This window comes from Apis florea, unplaced genomic scaffold (assembly GCF_048593485.1).
Source record: "Apis florea isolate Af1SG1 unplaced genomic scaffold, ASM4859348v1 contig_2350_pilon, whole genome shotgun sequence".
Classification (NCBI taxonomy): domain Eukaryota; kingdom Metazoa; phylum Arthropoda; class Insecta; order Hymenoptera; family Apidae; genus Apis; species Apis florea.
Genome location: NW_028256565.1, coordinates 5,528,512 through 5,549,988, shown reverse-complemented (window position 1 = coordinate 5,549,988; position 21,477 = coordinate 5,528,512). Strand labels below are relative to the sequence as shown.

The 21,477-nt window shown below is 44.2% G+C and overlaps 1 protein-coding gene and 2 long non-coding RNA genes across 7 annotated transcripts in view; 2 read left to right on the top strand and 1 right to left on the bottom strand.

The window, feature by feature from the left end:
- hth (Meis homeobox homothorax) overlaps nucleotides 1–8,400 on the top strand; it is a 479,196-nt gene extending 470,796 nt beyond the window's left edge. For 4 of the 5 annotated variants that reach the window (XM_086904801.1, XM_086904800.1, XM_086904799.1 and 1 more), the window contains one exon: nucleotides 292–8,400. The gene's annotated coding sequence lies outside the window, so the exon portion shown is untranslated. Of the gene's footprint in view, nucleotides 1–288 lie in introns of all 5 variants that reach the window. The other variant, XM_086904798.1, reaches the window with a different exon arrangement.
- LOC147658141 (uncharacterized) lies at nucleotides 1,837–20,106 on the bottom strand. Its single transcript, XR_015291131.1, has 4 exons — nucleotides 19,998–20,106; nucleotides 19,013–19,543; nucleotides 17,688–17,933; nucleotides 1,837–10,992 (listed from the first exon to the last, which is right to left on the bottom strand). It is a non-coding gene; the product is annotated as an uncharacterized LOC147658141 (long non-coding RNA).
- Nucleotides 19,388–20,323, top strand: LOC147658140 (uncharacterized). The gene is made up of 2 exons (XR_015291132.1): nucleotides 19,388–19,528; nucleotides 20,067–20,323. It is a non-coding gene; the product is annotated as an uncharacterized LOC147658140 (long non-coding RNA).
- Nucleotides 20,324–21,477: the final 1,154 nt, after the last annotated feature.

Genomic DNA, 21,477 nt, shown 5'->3' with positions numbered 1-21,477 from the left:
CGATCCAAGTTTTTGAAAATTTTGAACGCGCAATTCAAGAAAATGGATCATCCAATTGTATGATTAAGAAAAAAAAAAGAAAAGAGAAGAAAGAAACGGGAGCAAAGTCCGCCATTACCGTGGAAATTACCGTCAGTGTTCGAGACTTCCGGGTGGCGAACGATCGGTGGCCAAGAAAATTACAGCCAGTCGAACGGAGTCCGTAATTTCTTTCCATCGTCGTCCTCGGGGGAGGGGAGCGGGAAACGGTGGCCCATTATTAATACGAGGCGATCTGTCACGTTCCAGCAGTAGTCGCAAATGAAGGTAGACGATGGAATGACGGTTCTTGCGGAACGGGAAACGTAGCAGCGTGACGGAAGCGCAGCGTGCTCCGGTTGGCGTTAGAGCGGCAAGGTGCAACGGGGGCAACGATTCGCGTCGCCTTCGGCTCGTGATCGACGCGAAACAGGCGAAGAGGAGGAGGAAAAGGAGGAGGAAGGTGCTCGAGAGCCAGGAGCGCACGATGCGGACAGTCGAGGCGGAAAAGCAGCACGGCCGTCGGTCCGATTCTGGAGGAGGCGGAGGAGAAAGAAGGAAGAGGGAAGAAGAGAAGAAAGAGGAAAAATCGTGGTTTCGAGGTTCGATGGAGCTTCGAGCCTTCTTCTTTTCGGCGAAGAGGAAAAACTGGAGGAGCGATGGGGGTGTGTGGACCGAGAGGCTTGTGTTGGTACGCGTGGAACCGGAAGCAAGATGGAGGAGGGGAGAAGGAAGAGGATGAAGGCGCGGCTTGGTACAAGAGGGGAGGAAGAACGGAGGAGCCGCGAGGAAGGGAAATTCATGTGATTGTTCTGTGTACAAATGTCGCGGTGTAATATTGTAGTGATCGAAGAATTTAAATGTTAAATTTTAATACACGGTCGCGATCGAGCTATTATTAATTATTAAAACGATTATTATTAGGAGAAGGAGAAGGAGGAGGAGGAGGAGGAGGAGGAGGAGGAGGAGAATTAACGACGAGGTAACCTCGAACAGAGTGATATAGGCAATTTCTAGCGGGCATGTGTACATTAAAGGGGTGGTAAAAACGTAAAAAAAATTAATATTAATAATAATAATAATAATAATGATACAAATAAAGATAAGGTTTAAAAAAAAAATGTAAAACGAAAGTGGTAGAGGGGAGAGTTACGAGAGGAGAGGGGGAGAGGGAAAGAGAAAGAGTGAGGGGAGTAAAAAGTAATGAATAAAAAAATGCGAACCCGGTGCTCCCACGGATCCGTTATACGATAATAGATAGGTGTTCACGTGCTTCACGAGAATCGACGAGAAATAATGGAGATTTTCTAGAGAAAAAGTGCGGACACTGCGGAGAGGGGATGGAACGTTCGATGGGACGAACGTTGGAATTCGACGTACGATCGAATGCGAATATATATGTATATATATATACACACACTCACGCGCGCGCGCAGATACGCAGATCCATGTGTATAGATATATACGGGTAAATAAATAAATAAAAAAAAGAAAAATATATATAGAGAGAGAATAAAAAGAATTTTAGATGCGCGATGGGTGCACGTTTTAAAAATTGACGGATGGAAGATGATATAGAAGAGAATTATAGGAGGATTATAAGATCGGTTTTAAAGATATCGTTGTTAATACGAGAAATTGCGCACGCGCGTGCGTAATCGCGAAAGCGTGAGCGCCAATGCGAAATGCGGAACGAAGAGAGCGGAGAAGAAAGGACCCGACTCGTAAAGGAACGTAAAGGGGCAAACGTGAGGAAAGTGAAGAAAAACAGAGGGGAAGAAGAAACGGCGAGAAAAAGAGGAGAGAAGGGAAAAAAGAAACTTTTTTTCTTTCTTTTTTTTTTTTTTTTTTTTTTTTTTTTAGGGCGTGAAGAATGAAATCGACGCGTGTGCCGGACTCGAGCGTCGACCACATTCACTTGCATATATATATAGGTGACATTGAAATTTGTACAGTTATTAATTATAAATGAATTTACTAATTAAAGGAGGAAATAATTATATATTATAAATATATACATAACTGAAGTAACATGTGCCCCCCCCCTACCCCCCTACCCCCCCGGTTGTAATATGTGTATATATATATATATATATATACACAAGCGAGCGTTTTAATTGGAAACGAAATAAATAATTGGGACGATAATTATTCTCGTGTGTGTTGTGCCGTGTTCTACTGGTGTGTGCGCTACTGGGATGACGAAGAAGACGACGCGTTGGAAGAAAAAAAGAAAGGGAAACGAAGAGCGGAGGGAGAATAAAAAATGAAAGAGCAGGATAAATTACGCTTGACAACAAACACGGGGAAATGGCGAGTGTGTGTGTATGATGAACGCGAGAGAGAGGATAAGTATATGCGAACGCGATAGTTGATGAGGGATTATATATGTGTATATATATATGTATATATATATTTATATATACATATATATAAATATATAAATAGAAAAAAAAAATATAGATACCTACGAGTGGATCGGACGGTTGTTCATCGTGACACGGCTCGATGACACACGGTCAGATCCCTCGTCCCCAACCCGATCCGACTCCACACTCATGAGAAACGATACACACAATCATCTGACCACAAGCACACACATGCATACACACAAGTCATACAATAGAAAGGAACAGAGGCGCGCATGAAACGAGCGTTATTACCTGAGCCCGCCACCGTCTTCTGTGCGCACCGTCTCGTGAAAATGATTAAAAGGAAAAAAGAGGAAAAAGAAAAAAAAGAATTCGAAAACAGAGAGTGATCGAGAGAGATCCAATTTAATGCATGGCGTGTGAAATAGTTAATATAGTCGTGGCCATGGCAAGCGCGAAAAGGATGGAAAGAAACACTGAAAATTGGCAAGACTCCATATAAAACGCGAGAAAGACTCTCTCTCTTTTCCTATCGTTTCTTTTCGTTCCTTCCGAGGAGAAAGGTGAAAGGGCGAAGGTAATAAACGAAGAATTCTGTGGACCAGATAGATCCTCGGCGAACGATGGAGGATGAATCGGGAAAGGCGAGCGACAACGAAGAAAATCGTTAATTGGAACATTGGTTGGTTTCTTTCGTTCTCGTCTTCTTTGCTTTCCTTTCCCCATCCCTGTTGTCCTTCCTTTCTTAGATTAATCAAAGTATAGCGAAATATATTTTCTCGTATCTTGTTACTTTATAGATATATATTTATATAGATAGAGAGAAAAAGAAATTTAATAACGGTAATTCTTCTTTCCTTTGTTCTTCTTTTATCACTTCGCCCGGCTTGATCGATTAAAATATCCTAGGAAGAAAAAAAATTAGAAATTATTTCGAAATCGTTTGCAAAATTTGCACGAGCTTTCTAATTTCTTTACGAAGAGTAAAAGAAAAGTCGCGTGAAATTTTTCCGAAAAATGAAGAAACGACAAATAGGTATTTTAACTTTTAAGAGGGGGCAGTGAATAAAATTTATAGAAATTATAATAAATAAATGTTCATCTCTTGTTTAAGCGTTAATTTCGTTCCGTTTTTTTTTTTTCTTTCTTTCTTTCTATTCGCTTCGATTCGAGACGAATTGGCCCGTTGAATCCCTTCGATTTCACCATCGAAAAGAGAAGAAGCTCGTTGGCTCGATTTTTGCATCGAAATGGGGAAGAGGGAAGGGAGGGGGTGAAACTCTCGAGGATCGTAATCGAACGACGCCGCATCGACGTGGCTCGAGCAAGGGGGAGGGGAAGAAGATCGGAAACCAACGAGTTCTCGAGTATTGCCAACGATGCAAGATCGACTGTATCTTCGTTGAAATTTTCTCGTTCTCTCCCGAGAGAGAACAAGGTTGGGAAAAAACGAGATGGAATTTCTTGCGGAGGATGCCACCCCGGCGAAACTGTCGATCGGTGCTCGAGAATCGATCCGAAGTTCCGCAGGGGTCCTCGGAAACGATGCAGCTCGTGAATGTAATCGTCGTGTACATTCGCGTGGAACGAGTCTTGGAAACTATCCTCGAATCTTATCGTCTAATAAAAGATCGCGAAGATGCGATGGGCCACTTCGATCTCTCACTTTCCCTCCACTTCTCGTTTCCTTATGTTAACCATACCTCGTCCCCTTCTCCAACAATTCGAAAGCCTCGCTTCCATTCCCTAAAGATTAAAGAAAAAACGTTATTAACAAAAATTCTCGAACGAATTTAAGAGAAACGGGGAAGCAGAGCGAAGGGAACCGCGCGAAAATTCAAAATCACTTGACCCGATTATCTTTCAACGATCGAATAGAACATTCAAACAAAAAAAAAGGGGGGATTAAAGAACAAAAAAAAAAAAAAAAAGAATGAGAGAGGCTTCGAAGAAAAAAAAAAAATAAAAGGGAAACGAGTGAAACGTAGAGCAAAACGAGACAAATTTTATCGATATTTTCAATACGCCCGCATACACGCAAAAATCTTGTATAAAAATTTTAATGTAAACACACTGCTCTTGCCGTGAACCGTGGCGTTAAGAGGAAGAAAGTGAGACAGAGAGAGAGAGAGAGAGAGAGAGACAGAGAGAAAGAAAGAATCGATGGTATTATTTTCTGTTCGTTCACTCTCAAAGGGAAAATCGTTCGAGTATCGATCGAGAAATCGTTTCTTCCGCGAAACGATGACTCGATTCTTTCCTCGGCGCCACGGTGTAGCGGCGTATTAGTATACTGAAAGAAAAAAAAAAAAAAAAAAACGATAACCCACGTATACCGAAAGACTCAGGTGCGAGAGAAGTCAGTTATAAGGTCCTAGTTAAATTTGGAGAAAATTCCCGACACTCGTCGAGATCCCATCGCGACCGATTTCCTGATCGGTGAGCGAGCACGCGTGCGTTGCTCCTCTTCACGAGAGCGCTGCGATCGATCGTGCGATCCTCCGTCCTTGAAAATATTGAATTTTCCGAAAGACTCGAGTTCCGGATCTCGCTCGAAAAGCGAAAAAATGTAAAAAAGAAAAAAAAAATAAGGGGAAAGAAAAGGAAAAATAGAAAAATGGACGAACGAAAAAATATTTTATTTAACACTCCTCTAGGTTGAAATTTCTCAAACGACCTGGTTACCTGGATATACACGGTATACGAGAGAGAGAGAGAGAGAGAGAGAGAAAAAAGAAAAAAAGAAAAAAAAAGAAGAGAAATAGTAGAATCTCGCGCGCGCGTTCGAAATCGTCCCGGGGGCTACGACGCGTTTTTTAACGTTTTAAACGCGACCGAGTTTTACCAATGCTTTTTAGTCAAGCGTTTTTACACGGGGACCCAGAATTTTTACCAGAAGTTTTACCGAATGAACCAATTGAATCTCGTTCCCAGAAAACTGGTTTTTTATCAGAAACGTCGATGTAAACGTATACACATGTATATATTTATATATATATATATATATAAAACAGGATGATTCACTCGTTGATGAATATTTTGAAAGTAAGAACGTTGTTTCCCGCTTAAACATAGCGATCTGATCCAACGACGATACATAGCGATCTGATCCAACGACGATACCACAAGATAACGACGCTATTACAACACACGCGGATATATCGTATCGCAAAAGTTGTTATTACCAGAGATCATCATCGTATTACGATTATTCTTTCAAATTCATCGACGAGAGAATAAAAACCTGTACCTGCTCGTTGAGGCAATCGTTGGGACGATCGTTACGCTACGCTCGGTGAATAACAATCTTGTTGATTAAATCGAATAATAAGAGACAATCATGGAAAACAAGAGCAACACGGCGAGGTTGGAAGCGTTGGAGTTCGAGAACGATCTTCGAAGGAGGCGGCGCATTTTTACGAATTCTATTTGTTGAACGATATATTGTTTAATTTTGTTGACGGGCCGCCTCCCATTTTTCCAGGATCATTCTTGATCCCGCATTCGTCCCGTCGTCGTTCCGCGCACATTCGAGAAATTTCAACGAACGGAGGAGAGGGGAAGGGGAAAAAAAGAAAAGAAAAGGAAAGAAGGAAGAGTCAAATCATCTCTAAAAATCTTCTAATCTCTGGCCTAAAATTTAGCGAATCGGCGAGTAAAAAATAACAGAAATTGCAGAAATTATTTTGGACCGTCACTTCTTTCCGCGCAATTGTCCTCGCATTGTGCAAAACTTGTGATGAATCGATCGATTATTATTTTTCCAATATCGAACCAAGATCGTTTGCATCGGGAAGGAAATATTATCGTCGTTGCGTCGATCGCGTGTCGGTTCATTCCTCTGTGGCCACGGTGTGGAGCGCGACGCTTTCGCGGACGCTTGTCGTCGTCGAGCGCACGTCTCCGTCTTTTTTAACCCCGCTCGCTGACACATCCATCCCCGAGAGTCGGAGAACGCGATCAATATTTTCGTGGAAATGCCCGGTGACGCGTTACGCGGCGAAGAAAAGAGGGAAAGGGGGGGGGGGGGGGAGAAAGAGGGAACGTGGAAAAAGAAAGGAAAGGAAAAGGAAAGGGAAAAAAAGAAAAAAGAAAAAAAGAAAAAAAAAAGAAAAATAAAAGCAGGATCGCACGAACGATTAACGAGAAGAGCCTATACACAAAAGGGCGCGAGATGTATAGGCGCGTGGAAAGGAAAGAGGGAAAAAAAAGGGGGGGAGAGAGAGAGAGAGAGAGAGAGGAAGGAAGAGGAAGAGGAAAAAAAAAGGGAGTACAGCGGTTTCCGGCGGTTTACGAAGAAAGAGAGTGATGTGAAGATGGCGGCGTACGTTTTATTGGCTGTTCGTTTTTCTAAATGAGTTCACCCGATTGAATGAATCATCGCCTTAAAAATGTATACGAAGTAACAGTAAGGTATCTAAGTAATAATCATATTAGAGGGTAAAGAAACTTAAAAAACAAAGATTTTATGAGCGACGACGAGAGAGCGGCTATGGGGCAACGAGAGAGTGAAAGAGTGCGCGTGCGCGTGTGCGTGTGTGCGTGTGTGTGAGAGAGAGAGAGGGAGAAAGAGAGGATGAGAGAGTGAGAGTGATAGTGCAACGACGCGGCGTAATCGAGATGCGATCGAATGAAAAACGTGAAGTGAGGAGCGAGTGGAACAAAGAGCGAGAGAAAGAGAGAGAGAGAGAGAGAGAGAGAGAGAGAGAGAGAGAGAGAGAGAGAGAGAAGGCAGAAAAATGGGAAAGTAATGTATAATTATCGTGTATAATTACGGGAAGAATGTTAGCAACCACGTCGCCTGCGTTGGCGGCTATGATCGTAATGACGAGAGGCGATAATATATATATGGAGACGTGTTTGTTGGCCGCTTGAAGATCGCGGACCATCGTCATTACGATCATCGAGTGGTGAAAACGATTACGATAACGCAGATGACGATAGCTGATAACCACGATACGATGCTGCTGCTGATAATGATGATGATGATGATGATGATGATATACGATGATGATTATGATTATGCTGATGGTGACGATGATGTGTATAGTAAGCTAAAAATTTATTATATCGGTATGGAATCAGATTTTTTCAACTGTTTGCGTATTGACGACCTATTGACACCCTTTAAGTAAAAAAAAAAAAAAAAAAAAAAAAATGCGAGATAAAAAGGAAGATATAAAGAGAGGGAAAAAAAGGGGGGGAATAAAGAAAAGAACAAGGAGGAACGGCGAATAAATTACAGGAATCATAAAAAGAAAAAAAGAGAGAAACGGAAAAAAGAAAAAATTAAGTATGAAATATATCGAATCGAACCGTTGTGTTCTGTGTGTTTTCAGTGAAAATCGGTCGAACAAAACAACCGTTTCTTCGATCGTTGTTCCACAATGATTGTGATAACGCGACGACGCGGAAATTATACGCGTGCACGGGGGTTCGTTCCTCCTTCGACCCCTCGAGAAGATCGGTTGGGGGGGCGAGGATGTTCGTTTTGATCCCCCGCGTCGATCCACGTAATATTCTCGCCTCTGGAGAGAGACGACGCGGATGGAAGCGATGGGACAGGGCGAGCAAAAAAAAGAAAGAGAGAAAGAGAGAGAGAGAGAGAGAACGAACGAAAAAAGAAAAAAGGGGAAAAAAGAAACGGAAGAAAAACACAGTGAACGGAAACTGATACCTGTCGATGTAAAATATTAGTATTAACGTAACGTGGGATTACGTGCACACACGCGTCCATCCGTTAACAGAGAAAATGTGTCTGGACACGCGCGTACACGCGTCCCCGGCTTTGCGTGAGAGGCGTATCGCAGGCGTCTCGGGCGTATATAAGAGGGAACAGAGTCGATCAATCGCGTGAAAATTGGCCCGGATCGATTGTGTTCAAAACACTCACGGATCGCAACGTGATGACGATGAAAGGAAGGACGATGTCAAAGGTGGTCTATGTTAGAGAGTGTCCATTGTATAGTGTTTTTTTGAAACGTGAGCATTAAATGCTACATCTTGTGTACGCCCTCTTGTGTATCATTTCTTATTTCTTGAATCAGCTCGCGTGGAAACGCGTGGACGCTCGAGTGATGCTCGACGTGAAAATGAAGTTTTTTTTTCCTTTCCTTTCTTTCTTTCTTTCTTTCTTTTTTTCACGAAAGGTGGTGATCTCGCGAAAGAGAAATCGTCCTTCGATTTTGTTGGAGCATCACGCGCGCGTCGCGTTTTATCGCGAGATGACAAACCCATGCACTCCACCTCCTTACGTCCCATCCTACGAGAAATTTACGGAAACTCGGTTAATTCTGCGCTTTCGAAAACCGATTCGAGATGCCTCGAGACCGATTACATTTGAAATGGGAATTTTCGTTTAATTCTATTTCGTAATTTCAACCAAATTGAAACCGCTATTGTTCGAAACGAATTGCACCGGATTCGATGAAACCTTCACATCCAATTCCTTCGCAGTGGAATTCTTCCACATTATTCTCAGAAATAGCCGAGTTCTCATTATTTGTACAGAAGCAAAATCAACTTTACACTGGGTATTTTAACTTCGACAGCCTTTGAGAATTCACCTTCCTTTCTCTCGAGGCAGGTAAGTTTTATTATTAGACTGCGATTTTCACGCGAATGCATTTATTTTTCATAATGTTTGCATATTTTTGCATATTTTATATAATTGCTGATGCTCGAAAATTACGAAATCCATAAAATCCGCTTCGTTAATCAAATAATATAATCAAATTCGAATCAATCTATCAAATAAAAATCTAAATTATTTTAATCGAAAGGCTTTTTCAAATCTCATTAGAATACATCGGATAAATACTTCCGCGTAATTTATTTTAAAAACTCGATTAAAAATCCTATTAAAAATTAAGAAAATTATTAAATTATTAGAAGCTTACCTTTTGCTAAAATGCTTTTTTTCCATCTCGACACGACTTTCACTTTCCGAGATAAACACCGTGTAAAGAAAAAATTAATTTTTAGTGATCGTTTACTAATCTCCTTCCTTGCTATTATTCAAACTATTTCCCTCGCGCTTCGTTTCACCGATCTATTCCAAACTGACTCACTCACTCGTTGAAGCGAGAGTCGCGTTTCTTGGAAAAAGAGCTTTCAATACGCTTTTTCTCGAAAAATATAGGTCACCGAGTCTCAAACCCGTTCCTAATCTTCCCTTCCACCATCTCGAAACTTTGAATCCTTGTGTATGGCCAACAATCGATCGCCCCTTCGCGTTCACGTTTCTCGCGTCGTGAAAAATCAAAAAGTTTCGTCCGGTTGACTTTCGCCTGTTCCCGTGTCTCGCGAACCAATTAATGCGAGATTCCACCATGCCTGGATTCCACGATTCGAAACGATTCGACTCCTGGCACGACAAGGTAGACGAATAGTCGTTAGCGAGCTGTCGATGGGTCCGCTTTGTTATCCGGCAAAGGTCGTCCCTCGGTCAGACTGAAAAAACGAAAGGGTGCCGTCGATGGTATAAAACACGCGTTCGCGATCCACGTTCGCATCCCCTGGACCCTGGTGGTCCCTGCTCCTCCTCAACCCCCTCCACACCTCCACCCACACCCCTCTTACGTATATATATATATATATATATAAGCCCGGTTCTGAAATATGATAGGGGGCCGCGTATCCACCACGTAGGTGCCAATTACCGTTGATGGTTATTCCATGGAAATGGACCTTGTTACGCGAGTGTCGGGAATCAAGGGGAAGGCACCAATTATTTTCGCTGCCGTCGATGCTTTTTGGCGGGCGTCAGCGACGTGAAAACGCCGACTCGACTCTCTGTCGTCGACGTTTTCCACCTTATAACGAGACAAATCGTTGATATCCCCTCGCCAGGATATCCCCTTTCTTCCCATCCCTCCCTTCTTCGTCGCGACAGTTCGTTTCGCTGCGTCGATTGTTTTTTTTTTTTTTTTTTTCCTTCTTTTCTTTTCCATCCTACCGCGGGGGTTGGTCGAGACCATCGAGGCGGATCGAAGTAACGCGTGGGTGGTTTCGAGCGAACCGTGGCTCGAGTAATGGTAGTAGCGCGACCAGTGGAAGTCTGAGCGATCAGTGGTAGGGGGAGACGCGCGAAACTTCGAAGATTGGGAAAAAGGGAATAATTTTAATTCGGATATAAATCTCGTTTCGTTATAAATACATTCGAGGGAGGAAATTGCCAGACAGCAATTTTCTTCTTCTCGAAGGGAGGGTTGATTATCGCGGACGCTTGAACGCGTTGGAAAGTTTGTCGTACGAAACACAGGCTACTTCTCTCGTCAGAGACACGGTTGAACGGCGTTAGGAAGTCGGCAATACATTAGACGAGAGGCCCGCGAGCAAACAATCTCGTAATGGCAGCACGGCACGGCTGACTGGTGGCGCAGTAATGAGATATTAGACTCGAGACTGGCCTGCCAGAAGGGAGTGGCCACTTCGGGGTAGTAATGCGCGATAGGCGGCCGTTTATGCCGTACGAGCTCGAGGGTCATTATTAGGGAGCGATGCTAAGGGGCTGGTATCGTTTTCTCTCCTGGGACGCGATTAGGATGTTGTTTTCCTCTGCCCAGTTGCCCGTGCAAGTCAAGAAGTCCTCCTCTTGTTCCTGAAAAAACAGCATTCTCATACGATATCATGTATCATGTATATATATATATATATAGTATATACGACTTAAAAAGTACGACGTTCTATGTAAATTTTTCAAGAAACAAACAAGAACTTTGTCTTATTTCGTAACAACGAAAGGTGAGAGTAGAAAAGAAATATTCTTGGAAAATACGTTTTCCATTATTTTCCTGATAAAAAAATTACCGACAACTCGAGAACTTTCATTTCGAAACGGATCGGATTAACGAGAGCCAGCTACACGTTCATCTCTTAAACCGACGTTTCCACTCAGTCAGCATATTCATCGGTGAGCATATTCTCGCTTCCACGCCGTTATTTTTCAGCGTTCGCCTTCCGAAGAGCCGAAAGCGCGAAACAATGGACGGTTTTATTCGTCCTTCAATAAACATCAATTCTTCCATTCTTCTCTTTCGACGATCCCCTGGGGTCGAGCGGACATTACACGCATTAAAATTTCACATCTACTTCACAATACGCCTCGAATAAATCAGACTATTCGATGAAATAGAAGATATAATTTCATCAAAGTCCTCGACGCGCGCGCGCTACTCCTTTGTGAAAAGTCTCCATCGACGAGTACAAAGCGAATATCCTCGCTCGCGTTTCTCGAGAAATAACGAGGTAAACAAATTCGATTCGCACGAGCACGACTAGTCGTCAGCCGACCATTTCAAGATTAAATTCATCCCCTCAAATTCATTACTCTCTCGCATCTTCCAATTCATCGTAACAAAAGATCTTCCTTCCCCTTCCTTCGCATCAAAGTTCTCGACGGATGCTGCGTCAAAAAGATCAAACAATTAAATCATTTCACGCTCTCGTCATTTCAAATGGATAACGAAATCCAAAATAGGCCACCAGTGGTACGTTCACGCGTTGGATCACGATTGTCATAAACATTTTCGTTTCGAGTTTCGACGAGATCGATCGAGATTAATCGGCAGATGATCGAAGAAAAAGGGAGAATCGAGCTAGGATATCGCGGGCGATACGACGGTCGTGGCCGGCGGTCGTCGTCGCCACCCCTTCCACTCCCCCTTCTTTCTCCACCGTCCGCTTCCCACCCCATCCCACCCCCGCGCGGACAAATGGGTGTCCCTGCATATGTAAAAGCGGCGCTGTGTTCGGCTCACCCTCGGTCAGCCATTTGTCAATGTCAAGGCGCGAGCGCCGTATCCATGGAAACACCCCCGGCCAGCCGGCAGCGGCGTAAGCGAGCGAGCGAGCACGAGCGAGTGAACGAGCCGAGCGGAGCCGTGGGCGACCCTCCGGTTTTGCGCGACTACCACCCCGCCGGCACAACGCAACCCCCGGGCTTCCACCACCACTCAGCCGCCCGGCTACCACCCTTTCGCCGACACCCACCCCCGCGGACACCCGCGCGGCGCATGCCCACGGGGAGACCCGCCACGGTTCCTCGTTTCGCCACCCTCGCCGATGGGGGCGCCTCAGGACGCGTAGCTTTTGCGCGGAACGAGTTTAGTTTTCTCTCGAGCGAGCGAGCGAAATTGGAAAGGCAATCGATTCGCGATCGATTGGTTTTGCGATATTAATAAATAAATTAGTTTTAGTTTAATTTCATGATTTTTCTTATCGGACGGAGATAGATTCGTATCCCTTTTCTTTTATATACGTTCTTCTGTTTGCTTCGAGAAGAAGTAATTTAATTTTCGAAGTGTATGATATAAGTAATGTCTCTTTGATCGAACATTTAATTCCACGGGGCGTTAAGGGTAGGCGGTAAGATCCGTTTACCAAAGCGATTCTTCTCTGCATACGCATATATACACGGAACCCGCGGTCGGCGATGGTGGAGAACGGTCGTCGGTCGGTGTACGGGTGGCTGGATGGCAAGACAGCTCGCTTAAATATGCAGGATGGGCGGCGGCGGCGGGCAGCATTGTAGCGTGCTTGTGGCGCAACGGGGTGAACTCGCTACTGAGGGAAACGAAGGGGATGAACGGGAGAAGGCGACAGAGAGGGACGAGTCGAACGGAACGAGAGAAGAGAGAGAGAGAAAGAGAGAGAGAGAGAGGCGAGTCGAAGGAGAAGCGAGACGCGCTCGGTCGAGGAGCTTGGGTTGGAAAGAGGGAGTCGTGAGGGGATTGAAGGGCGAAAAGGATGGTTGGAGGAGAGCGAAGATGGGTCGCGGGCGCTTGCGCAGCCCGTAATGATTGACTGGCTCGCTGGCAGCCAACAGACAGACGTTCGCCCACCAGACCGACCGACTCACCCCTCCCGGCTCGTTCTCCATCCCCCTCCGTACACCCTCGCCCACTCTCTCGAAACACCCTCCGCCAGCACGGCCGTGGCGTCGTCCCCGGAGCAGCCTCGCTCGAAAAAACTCGCGATACAATGCACGACTGCCACCCCCGCCCGAATCTCACCCCACCTGCCTCGGCCACCCCCACCAAACCTTTCCTCTTTTCTTCTTTCGCGGATCGAGCACTCCGGCTATCCTCCTCCCTTATCGCTACCCTTTCAACCCTTTTTTTCCAGCGCAACGTTGGGTCGCTGTGTTGCGAGCACTCGTGTGCGGGATACGTACAAAAGCCGGCAGATAGCTCGGCCATTGAATCTTTAAAGGTCGACTTGCCGGCCCGGTGTATCGAGGCGTGTTACCTGCGCAGAGTGGAGGGAAAGGGGAAGGAGTTCCAAGTGGCGGTTATTGCAAGTTTTTGAACATGTGTTCACAAGAGCAGGTTGATGTTTATTCGACTTTTTTTCTTTTTTTTTTTTCATTTTTCGATTGGAATTGAGAGACGAAGTAGATAAAGTAGATATGTTTATACACGATGTAACGTTTATTGTCCCCGTTGATCGTTCGATTAAATTGTAAATCGCGTTTCAAAGGAAGTTTCGATTGTTACGATAAATAAATGTTTCTCTGTGAATGTTTAAGCTTTATTTTTCTTCGCTTTAAATAATTTCTTCTATTATCCTCGAGGATGATTACGGGGAGGAGGATCAAATGGATCCACGAGGCGTTTCAAAGGAACGCTTTATAATACGAAGAAGAAAGCGGCCAATTGATTCTGACGAAAGATAACTTCGTAACAACCGCGATCCAAGCTGCGCAACACGAGCCTCCCAAGTATTTTAATCACCCTTATACATTCTCCCTTTTTATTCTCCCTTCTCTCCATCGAAATTATTTCGCAGCAATCGAATAAATATACACTCTCTGCCTCTTCTCTCCCTTCTCTTCTCCGCGTCAAAATTAAAAATCTATAGAAAAAAAAAAAAAAGAAAAGAAAAAGAAGAAAAAAGAAACAAAAATTCAACGCGATAAAGACACGATTTTTAACGCGACCGAACGGTCGCGTTAACCGAGCTTAAAGCTTAATGAAAAATCGGCGACGGATTTACAATGCGCCATTCTCTCTCTCTCTCTCTCTCTCTCTCTCTCTCTCTCTCTCTCTCTCTCTCTCTCTCGCCGCGAGTGGACCCGGTCCACGAAATTAAAATTTAAAATAACTCGCGGCCGATACCGCGATGAACCAGCGCGAAAGGAGTGGCGAATTTATCGCCGGATTACCGTGTAAATATAAAAACGGTTATTCGCAACTTTTCGACGCGAGAGCGCGGCGTGCGCGCGCCACCAACCCTCCTCCCCCTCCCCGCATTACAGAAATTTACAAGCGTTTAACTATGAACGCGTTCACATAATAAAATCGGCGCGAGTACGCGATCGCGTAACGCGGTTTGCAGAACGGATTAACGTCGTTCGTTTAAAATCGTCGCGCGCGTTATCCCGCGGATTCGCGCTTTTTACCACCCTCCGTCCTTCCCCTCCCCCCCCCCCACGTTTTTACAATTATGCATCCGACGCGAAAAACGAACTCGATGCTTGATGATCGCTCGCGATAAATTTCTGGGCGCCGGTTTTTAACGAGGATCGCAACGCAACGTATGGTTGTTTACGCGGAAATGATACGAGAATTCATTGATGCGTCCAATTGAAAATGAATGCAACTTGGTGATTTCTTCTTCTCGAAGAATGTGATTCATCGATAGGATAATTTTATATTTATATGGAATAATCGAAGAGACACTTCATAAGTTTTTAATCGATTCAATTCTTTCCCCTTCTACTTGGAATAATGTAAATTTCGAAAAGAATTGAACGTGCGTTTCAAAACATTGTTGAGACAAACAAGCCGCGACGAGAAATCGATAAAACTCCAAAACCTTGGCCCCCGACCATCACCCCATTCAGCGAAACCATTCACCAATAGCCATACGATCAATCATCTCATTCATCCCTCCCGCGAAAACCAAAATCTCCTTAACGATCTTCAAATCGTCTCCCGCGAAACAATAAAAATTCACGTCTCTATCTCTCGAAAAAAAGGCCGCCCATTCACGTAGCGCAGAGAGCTCGAGCACGGCAGTGCAAAGCTTGCCTGCATATTTTACCATTCCTCCATCCGGCCGGCCGCCTATCGCGATCGCCTTGTCCGCGGAGCCTCGGCGCGGAAAGTCTCTCAGAAAAAAGCGACAGAGAGAGACAGAGAGAGAGAGAGAGAGAGAGAGAGAGAAGGACACAACGTCGGTCCACAACGCGTTATTCCCTCTCTCTCTCTCTCTCTCTCTCTCTCTCTCTCCTTTTTTTTTCTTTTTTTCCCCTCCCCGTCGTTTAATCCAATACCGGCCAGGCGTCCATCAAGCCGTGGCCCCCGTGGTCGCAAAGGTTTTGTCCGCCTCGGTACGCGCGCGCCTCCCCCGTAAATTCGCGCGAGCCGCGCGCAATGTTCTGCGTGTCGCATAAAGCGTAAAACCAACGTGAATTACGGTAGGATCGCGTTACAGCGGCCGCGGGGTACAACCGTTCGACAATTCCCCGTGTCCTTTGCCCTTTAGAAATTCATGTAATTTTTTGCCGCGTTGCACGGACACGCCAATTTTCCCACGGACCACCGTCGCGACGATCGAGAAATTTAAGGCCGAAACGGGCCCGGCTGTAAAACACGCGGCTATGCAATGTTTGCAACCGAGAGAGAGAGAGAGAGAGAGAGAGGAGAGGGAGAGGGAGAGGGAGAGAGGAGCAGAGCTCGCCCCGCTCGATCGTTACCGGGCGTCTGCGCGCGATATTCTTCCACGGCTAACCTTTCTCCCCGTTGCTTTCTTTTTTTTTCTTTCTTTTTCGGTTTCTTTTCTTTCCTTTTCTTCTTTCTTTCTCTCTCCTCCTCGCGTTCCCTTCTCTCTTTCTCTCGCGTTATTCTGGAGGATTGGATATCGGAGGTGGCTTTTTCGGAACGAGCGATTTCTTTATCGCTCGGTTTCCTCGAGAACGGTGATGGAATACGGGGAGAGGGGAAGGAAGAGAGAGAGAGAGAGAGAGAGAGAGAGAGAGAGAGAGAGTCGAATACGGGGTGCATAAACATAAACGAACACAGGCGAGCGAATATTGGTGAGGTGAAAGTGGTCAGATCGAAAGAGAGGAAAGAAATGATCTCTCGAGGCGATAATTTGTAATTTAATCACTTTGTAGCTACGAACGTCCTGAATAGAATAATCTTGTAATTTTTATTTATCGCGAGAACGATAATTTGAATCCACCGCGTGTGATCGATCGTTCAAAGCAAAAGACGTTAAGCGGATATCACTTAACCGATGATGATGACGATTCCTCGTATAATTCCATACGTGAAATTCTTAATAATCGCGCGAACCGAAACAGAAAAGAAAAGAAGAAAGAAAATCCATTGGTCTCCTTTTCCCATTTCACCCGACTCCGTGTCCCCGCGAAAAGGGAGAAAAGGGCACCCGATCCACCCCTCCATACCACCTCGTTCGACACCCGTTCGCGAACCACCTCTTCCTCCCTTTTAATCCACCAGCTCGCAATTTCTCGGCTCGAAGACACGGAATCAGGCAATGCTCTCACGGCCGAATGCAATTCAAATGCCGTTTCCGTGCCGGTTCATCGAGAGGGGAGGTGCAGAGGAGTGGAGCAGAGGTCGTTGCTAATTGCGATCCTCGAACACGGCCGGCCGGAAATGGAGAAGAGTTGTCGCGAATGGACGGGTCTGCTCGTCTGCTCGCGTCGTAGGCCGGTTTCCGCACCAGGTATTCGTGTCCCCGGGTCGTCCACGGGATCGTCGTCGTGCAAAACCCGTTTCCGCGGTTCCCGGCCACGGAAGCCGCCGATAAATCGGTCCTTCGCGCGGCCACCACGCTGGAATTCGAGTGCGAACGAATTTGTAGGCAACGCGGGGTAACACGGGCCCGAGCCACCGCCGTAAATGGCCTTACAACCTCTCGCCGAGTGGCCGGCCGAGGGGGCAATTAATCGCGCGGCATTAAGCGCAAATGAACTTTTGCTCCCTCGCCTCGCCTCGCCACGCCGAGGCGAGAGTTGAAAATCGACGAGGAAGATTGGCGTTGCTTCCGGCTAATCGACCGTGAAGTATATCTAGGGTGGCCGCTTCCAATTGCGATTTCTCATCAGGCACGGGTTGTCGAGAGCTTTTTCTTTTTCGGTTTTGATAAGAGATGTGCTCTTCAATGATCTTTTTTGGATTTGTGAATTTTCTTTTTTTTTTTTTTTTTTTTTTTTTTGTTATAATAAAAGTAAGTAAAGTGATTTCTATAAATTTCTTTTTAAAATTATACGATAAAGATGGACAGATAGAAACTAGAATTTAACGGGATTAAACGCTATACTTTACGCTATTCGACGGAGAAACTCCCGCGAGGGACCCGCGTCACACAGATCTTGACAAATCGTCCCATCCGTCCCGCGTTCGAGGAGCTTCGAGGAGGCCTTGTTAACGATCGTTTAACGATGCCCGTGGTCCGAATGTTCCGACGATTGTGCGACGGCAAGCGAGAAAACCGCAATGTCCCACGAGCAGCCAGACAGTTATCGCGTCTTTGATGGATCTCGAATCGAGAAACCATCTCGCGTATCTGTAAATAAAATTCGCATAATTATTGAAAATTTGTCTTCAATTGTTCGAGTCGAGTAACATCTTTCAACGATAATCGCTAGGTTCAAAAAATACCATTATTCCGTAATTAATCTCAGATTAATTACTCCAGCCTTTTCTTTCTTTTCTCTTATTCTACAATAACTCTTATCCTTCCGAATTACCGTCAATTTCTAGTTCGAATTGTACAACGCAAATTGTATTTGAAAAAAGAAAGAAGAAAAAGACTCAAAAATTTTTCTTTCCACTCTAAAATTCAAAATTCATCCAATCGAACAAAAAAAGAAAAAAGAAAAGAAATAATTGAAAAATTTAACAAAGCGCCTTTCCCTTCCTCCTTGAATTAAGCAATCCGTACGAGTTGAAGGAGCATAACGTGGCGAACGGATCGAGGATCGTGGTGGTCGGAAGGAAAAGAGAAATCAAAGGATCGTCTAGTCGGCCAAGGGGACAAGTTTATAGTTCCCCGTCACCCTCGACGAGGAACCACCATTCATTAATAGCTGAGTCCCTGAGTTAGCCTGGTACGACGTCGTGGCAGCCCCGGACCGTCGCCAAAGCTCGGCCGGCTTTATGGCCGTTTAATTGGCCGAGATAGACGACGATATATTATTATGCTAATTTTCAAGGAACTTCGCGGCCACGGGAATCGTTACCGGGAGATTAAAGGCCCTATGTGACATCGCGCCGTTAATTACCGCATTGAACATAGACCGCACGATGTTAGCGGCTTATCCGGCCTTCCTGGACTATTTGTTGTCTGTTTACACGGGGACACTCCAACGGCCTACGCCTACACTCGAAAACAACACGGAGGATCCAAGATTCTGATCCTAATTATGAGGGGGGGAAGGGGCCCAGTTGTAATTCGAAACTTTGACACCTCGTCTTCTCGAGCTGTTTCTTTAAAAAGTTGATTATTCGTGAAACAAGAAAGTTTTTCATTCTCTTCGAAAAATTTAAAAATCTTTAAAAATACGAGAGTACATTGGAATATAAATATCGATGGAATAATTCACGATAATCGTTCTTATCGAGAGTGTAAAATTAAATTTATACCTTTCGAACAAATTAATCATGATGATCAACCTTCTCGATGTTAAATTCTTATTAGTGGAGGCAAACGATAATTTGTGAAAGCCACTCCTTCTTTTCCCAAGCTATTTTGCTCGAAATCGACGCACGAGATCCAATTAGTTTACCATTATCGGTTTACCATTATCGGGGGTCAACGATCCTCGCTCACTTTGCTCGCGAAGAAATATCACACGATTCCTTTTTCGATCCTTTGAAATCTTACCGAATGATTTTCGTTCTGGGACGAAATCCAGAAATCGCCATCAGCTATTCCTATAGCAGAATAGCAGGGGCGAAAAACTCGGGCTAACTCGCATCTGTATCAATTTATGCTGCCAACAACGCGGCCGGTGATAACGGAAGCGCCTTGGCTATCGGGCGGAAGGGAGATAAACTGCCGGAGGAATCTCGCTGCATGACACGGAGGATGTTTGTGTCGTTCGACACATTGCGCTTCCGGGATTGGATCCCACTACGATTATTTATGTGTTTGAAATGGTGAGAAGCAAAAATCTAAAAAAAAAAAAAAAAATTCTAAATTATCTTCGAATCTTCGATCGAATCGATTTCGTGTAAAATTAATGGAATAAGAAATTAAGATTTCTGAATATAAAATCTTGTGTTAATTACATTCTTTAATGTTGAAAAATATTTAAAGAAGATATGAATAATTCAACGGTAATAATAATATTCGATACTAATTATATTATACGAATAAATCATCGAAAATTTATGTTCGATATTGCGAAAATTTTCCTTAATATATTTGGTGACGATGCGAATTATTCATATTCTTAATAATAATCCAATTCCATTAACGTAATCGTAAAATAAAAATAAATTATTGGAATTTTGTTTCAGTAAATTTTATTCCGTAAAACTATCGAATTATTCGACGCAGACTAATGATCGATTTATCGTAACAATATTATTCGAAATCTTATTCGATTTATATTAAAATATTTACCTTCAATATTCCATTTTTCATGAAAAATGCCAGCCAATAATTATCGCCTCTCCATCGTCTCCATTCCAGATTTGTATCCATTCGATACTACGTCGAAACGACAAATGAACTCGAGCTCGGATTTTGCGCGTCTTATATGTAAACACAACAATCGCTACGTTACAAGAGGTGACTCAGCAATACAAATCTTCGCTCCACGGAGAATACGATATAATCGTATTAGAAAATTCGTAACAGAAAATTTTGATCGAATATTATTATAAAATCGTATATTATATTTTTATATTGTAAATTTTTGTTTTCAGGAATAAAGAATTATAAACGCACTCGTTGTTGTAAAACACTCGTTATTTCTTTTTAACTTATAGATCACAATTTCCAAAAAAAAAATTGCATACAATCTTTAATAAAATTATTGATAAATTATAAAATACCAAATGATTCATTCCATTCGATTCCCTATCGCATCCAGCCTGAACGGAACAGAGAATCATCTTTCCACATCCAATTTTACCACCTACAAAAAATTCTACAGAAAATAACGAAATCGCAAACGCAGCTCACTTAATACGAACACGAAAGTCTCGTGTGGGGCAATCACCCCGTTTCTCGCCCTTATCCGGAACTCTCGAGGAGGACTCTCGAAAATTCCAGAAACAGACCCCTTCTTGCAACCGAATTCCACAGCGATTCGTCGCCGCTTTCGCGCGACTTGAACACGGCGGAGAGATGCAACCTCTCCTCCCTCGAAACAAATTGTTTGCGCGGTCTAGGATGGCGTGTATTCGCGTCCCTGGAATGAGTAATGGCGGGCTGGCCGGGCCGAGTGAATCTACGACTGTGAAACCCTTTGGAAACGACCGTGCTGGAACTGCCAACTGGAAACTGGCTGAGGGGCTTTAACGTAACGGAGTAACCGCGATTGGCGCAGATGGCGTGATCCTGGTCTCGCTGTATGCGTGTGTGTAGGTGTACGCGCACGACACACCGCCCTTCGGCCCTATTCCACGAGCTTTACCATCGTCCTTCGCGAAAACTGCCGCACTGGTAATTTAGTTCGAACTCTTTCCCGATCGGGAGCAGCAGGTGTTTCTCGCGGCTCGATACACACACATATATATATATATATATATTTCGTTTCCTGTTGATCAACGGGATCAACCGGCCCTTTTTATTGCCGGATTTGAAATTAGCATTTTAAAGCCAAGGCAAAGGGAAACGTAAATTGGAGGAACATGTGCAACAAGGGATATCGGAATGATTTATTTGCAAGCTCGCTTGATTCGGCGTTTTAAGTAACGAATCCCTTGCCTCTTGAAAATTCAAGTAGCAGGTAGAATTGATGTAACAGTAAAGTATTGTTACGAACATTACGAGAAATTCTGGGATCCGTCTAACTTTTTTATTTCCAAAAGTAATCCCCTCTCGGCAAATTCTCTTCCTTTAATAAACAACTTTTCCAAATTCCGGCCCGATTAGG